The following is a 5,000-nucleotide window of genomic DNA, read 5'->3' as shown; positions in this document are numbered from 1 at the left end:
CTGACTGACTGACTGACTGACTGACTGACTGACTGACTGACTGAATCACTGACAGACAGATATACAGACAGACAAAAAGACAGACAGGCAGGCTGACTGTATCACTAACTGACTGATTAACTGACTGACTGACTGACTGACTGACTGACTGCGTGGTTCAATGACTGTCTAACTGACTGACAGATTGATAGTTCCACTGCCTGGCTTACTGAATTTCTGACTGATGGATTGAATGACCTCTACCCAATTGACTGCCTAACTGCGTGATCAACTCATTGACCTACTGCCCGATAGATTAATCATAATTATCCGACAAAGCGACCCACCGGCTGACTGAACGACAAGTCAGCAGCCTGACTGACTGATTCACCTTTGCCTGCCTGTCAGCCTGTTTAATACACGGTCCTTCTGTCTACAAGCGTGCTCTTCTCCTGGATCTTGTCATTGACTACAGCTATCTGTCTACCTCTCTATCGTAGACTTTCTTTCTGCGTCTGTTTATTAACTGTCTGCCTGTCTACTTCTTTATTTGTTCATATATCGGTCTGTCTGTGTTTGTCTCTGTCTGTCTGTCTATCTGTCTTCCTGTCTGTTTGTCTGTCTGTTTTTCTGCATATCTGTGTGTCTGTCTGTCTATCTGTCTGTCTGTCTGTTTTTCTGTCTGTCTGTCTGTCTCTCTGTCTGTCTATCTATTTCTCTGTCTATCTGTCTGCCTGTCTGTCTACCTGTCTGTCTGTCCGTCAAAAACTTATGTGGTCATCATGTTGTCTATCTTAATTGAAAACCATTGATGATTGAGTCTCCTCCAGTCACCGTTCCTTCACAGTGGGCGGCAGTGACCCAGCTACAGAAGATCTTTTGGTACCCGCTGAGGCAAAGGGAAGGATAGTAAGCGTAGGGTGAGGCAATGGAGATGGAAAAGGTGCATAGAATGGAAAAAATAGGATGAAAGAGGGAAGCATAGGGAAAAAAGGATAGAAGAAGGGAAATAGAAGGAAGACGAATAAAGAGAAAAATAAGAAGATAAGGAGAAAGGAGTTGAAAGAAGGTTGAATGAGAAGAGGAGTCATTAAGACACAAAGTAGATAGAGAGTATGGATGAGGAGAGAAGTGAAGACAGGAGGAGAGGAAAGGAAAAGAGAGGTAGAGAGGGGTATAGAAGAGAAGAGAGAAGGAGAGGCGAAGACGGTAGAAAGCGAGAGATATTAGAGAAAGAGTAGAGTGCAAGAGGGAGAAGGAAAAGCGATGATACAAATAGATCAAGAAGACAGGATAGGAGAAATGAAAAGGAAGATGTGTTCTCGAAAGAGAAAGGAAAATAAGACAAAATGTTAGAGAAAAAAAAAAAAAAAAGATATTGGCGATAAAAAAAAAAAAAAGATGATCCAGAGTGTGGGCTCATTCATTACGGTAAAGCAATACTCGTACTTGCAATTGCGATTCTTCTTCTTAAAAAAAAAAAAACAGTCGATTTTGTGTTCCTGAGAGGCAAGTTTGATCTTCATCGTAGATTCTATCGATCCAGACCCCACGTGCCCCAAATTGCATAAATCTTTTGACCTTTTTGTAAAAAGTTAATGACACTACCTCGAAATTAAAGAAAATTACAAAAGATTACAAAGGATATTACAAAGGCGGAGCATGCCGATAGGAGACCTTTTGGTCCATAACTAGGTCTGTGAAAAAATATAAAATGATAAATAAATAAATAAATAAACAAATAAATAAATAAGTAAATAAATAAGTAAATAGATAAATGAATAAAAAATGAATAAATAAATAAATGAATAAGTAAATAAGTAAAAAAAATAAAAAGATAAACAAATAAATAAAAATTATAAAATTTCAAATATCATAAATAATATTATAAATAATAGTAAATAAAATTGGTAGAGAAATAAGAGCGATGAGGGGCGGATGGAAAAGAAGAGGAAGACAAGAAAAGGAGAAAATTAATCGAGATAGAATAATGGAAGTATAGGGAAGGGGGGAGGAAAAAAGATGAAGAGAAAATGGAGAAGAGAGGAGAAAATAAAAAAAGAAAAAGGTAGAAATAAAAGTATTTGAGAAAAGAGTCGGCAGGCGAGAGAACATGAGAGAAAGAGAGGTGAGATATTGGAGAAGGAGAGTAAAGGAGAGCTTACGAAAAGGAAAGAGAGAAAGACGTAAAAGAGAAGAGAGGATACATAAAAGAGATAGACGAGAGAAAACCCGCAAGTAAGGAAGGAGTGGAAGCGAAAGGAGAGGGAATTGATGAGATTGATAGATTGATTGATGGAAGGATTAGTTGAATATATAATCTTGTCGTTAGAACAACGCAGTTATATGGAAGAATATAAGAAAGGCTCAAAAGATGAAGGGAGGAAGAGATGGAGAGGAGGGGAAGAGGAGGAGGTAGAGGAGGAGGGAGAGAAGAGGGAACAGAAGAACTAGGAAGAAGAGAGAGGCAACAGAAAGGGAGAGGAACTGGGGAAATGAGGAGGTTATTAACACACAATGATAAAGTAAATAGGATGAAAGAAGAAAGACAGAATAAAATAAATTCAAAGTAAAATGAGGTTTAAGTTGGGAAAACATGGAAACGATCTGAAGGATAAAGAGGTAGAGAAATATCTGAATATGCAAAAAAAAAAAAAAAAAAAAAAAAAATTCCCGGTAAGTAGGAGTGAGCGAAGAGAGGCGAGTTGGAGAAGGATGTGGAGGGTTAGTGGGGGAGTGAGAGGAGGTTCCAAGATGGACCAAGATCTCTCACCCTTTCCCATATCCGTAGATAATTTAGACTTCCTCATCTTCCTCTCTGTTCTCCTCCTCCTTGCTCTTCCCTCCCCTCCTCCTCCTCCTCCTCCTCCTCCTCCTCTTTCTCCTCCTCCTCCTCCTCCTCCTCCTCTTCCTCCTTCTCCTATTCTTCTTTCCTTCTTTTCAAAATTCTTTTATCTTTAGTTTCCAATCCTAATCACTCTGTTACTCCATTATTTGCCCTGGATTTATATGCATTTTTTATATTCTTTTATATTCCCCTTCCTTTTCTGATATTTATAATTGATACCCTCTTCCCTCCTCCTTTTCTCTTCCTCCTCCTCTTCCTTCTGCTGTTCCTCCTTTCACCCACGCGTTAATTCCTCCTCTTTGAATCTTCCCTTATAAGAAAAATAATATACTCGTAGCTCCACGATCCATTTTACTTAAGAATTTCTTCAGTCAATTCATACCAGTTTAATCTACTTCCACACTTCATTTCATGTTCTATTACCCGACCACCTATGACGGACGTGATGATGCCGCATCTATAAGGTTTCCTTTTGGATCTTTAATTAAAAAAATCACCACAACTGCCTGAACCAGATTTCCTTCTAGTCATTTAGCTAAACAACCAGCTGGCTTTTCTCTGTGACTCTATTCGTGAGAACGCGACCGAAGAGGACAATTAAACTTAGTAGTGACTAAACACGGTGTGAATTAAACTAATGAAGGATAAATTCTAATGTGTATTACTCAAATCTATGCACATCTACAAATATAAGACTGACTAGATAGTTATTGGTAAGGATAAGGACATAGTATATTTATAGTCAACAGTTAACGTCTATACAGAATTGTGTCAAAATATACGGTTTACTCTGTATCTCAGCTTATCTTTCTACGAAAGTTGGTTTAAGTTTTATCTTACTCGTGTGTTATGACATCTACATTACTTTATATATATATATACATATGTATATATATATGTATATATATACATGTATATATATATATATATATATATATATGATATCGGAAAATTTCAAAACACTGGACTCAGAGTAACAGAATTTATTACCGACGTTTCGAACCCTGTCCGGGGTTCGTCCTCAGGGTTATACATTGTAAGCAAAAGGATTCAGTTATATAGAGTACCGATGTTCTCTGGGACAGGTCCCACCGGATTGAACAGCGTTGCATTCTTTTTTAACAGAATAGTAAAACTCCTCAACATGGAGAAGGGATAACAAAATTAAATATACTAGGCAAGAACACGCGGTGACAGACGCGGTGACAGACGACCCGTGTAGTGCTTTTATGTCTGGTCTGTGACATTTGATATTTTTCTTTTTGCTCTTTTCATTTTTATTTTTGGTGGTTCCATTTGTTGACACTGTACTTACTCTGTTATTAATTTCTGGGTGTCGTTCAGAATTTGTATTGTTCCGTTTATTTTGACATGGGATGTGTGGCGTTTTTGTCAATTCTTTTCATTTGGGTAGACGCTTTATACAAATTTGAAATTAATTTCCTTTTGGCATTCGGAATAGGTTTTGATTTTGTTTTATTGTATGATTTGTATTACAGCTAAGAGCACAGTATCATTTCATCGGGGTGTGATAGTTGGTTCTTTTTTTTTCTTTTTTCTAATTGCTGTGGTCCCATTTTTGTGACACTTCACCAAACCTTGTATTTAATTTCTGCAGGCCATGCAGGACTTGATTAGTTTATGTTTGTTAGAATTTGTGTTTTTAGCTACGGAGGAACGATGGATAGGTTTTTTGGATTTTGGGTATCAGCGTGTTCTTGCCTAGTACATTTAATTTTGTTATCCTTTCTATATGTTGAGGAGTTTTACTATTCTGTTAAAAAAAAATGCAACGCTGTTCAATCCGGTGGGACCTGTCCCAGAGAACATCGGTACTCTATATAACTGAATCATTTTGCTTACAATGTATAACCCTGAGGACGAACCCCGGACAGGGTTCGAAACGTCGGTAATAAATTCTGTTACTCTGAGTCCAGTGTTTTGAAATTTTCCGATAACATGGCTCCTGGACTCCAGCTCTTTACGAACGTATATATATATATATATATATATATATATATATATATATATATATGTATATATATATATATATTTATATATATATGTATATATATATATATATATATATATTTATATATATATATATAGAATTAGGTGTATGTATATACATGTGTATATATATATCTATGTGTATATATATACATATATATAT

At 36.6% G+C, this 5,000-nt stretch overlaps 1 protein-coding gene across 1 annotated transcript in view; it reads right to left on the bottom strand.

Moving 5' to 3' along the window:
* LOC143038454 (protein amalgam-like) overlaps window positions 1–5,000 on the bottom strand; it is a 403,758-nt gene that overhangs the window by 185,263 nt on the left and 213,495 nt on the right. The gene's annotated exons all lie outside the window — the stretch shown is intronic.

This window comes from Oratosquilla oratoria, chromosome 24 (assembly GCF_046742065.1).
Source record: "Oratosquilla oratoria isolate Oo_2021 chromosome 24, ASM4674206v1, whole genome shotgun sequence".
In the NCBI taxonomy this organism is placed as follows: domain Eukaryota; kingdom Metazoa; phylum Arthropoda; class Malacostraca; order Stomatopoda; family Squillidae; genus Oratosquilla; species Oratosquilla oratoria.
The sequence above is the reverse complement of the archived record's forward strand: the minus strand, read 5'-3'. Positions and strand labels throughout refer to the sequence as shown.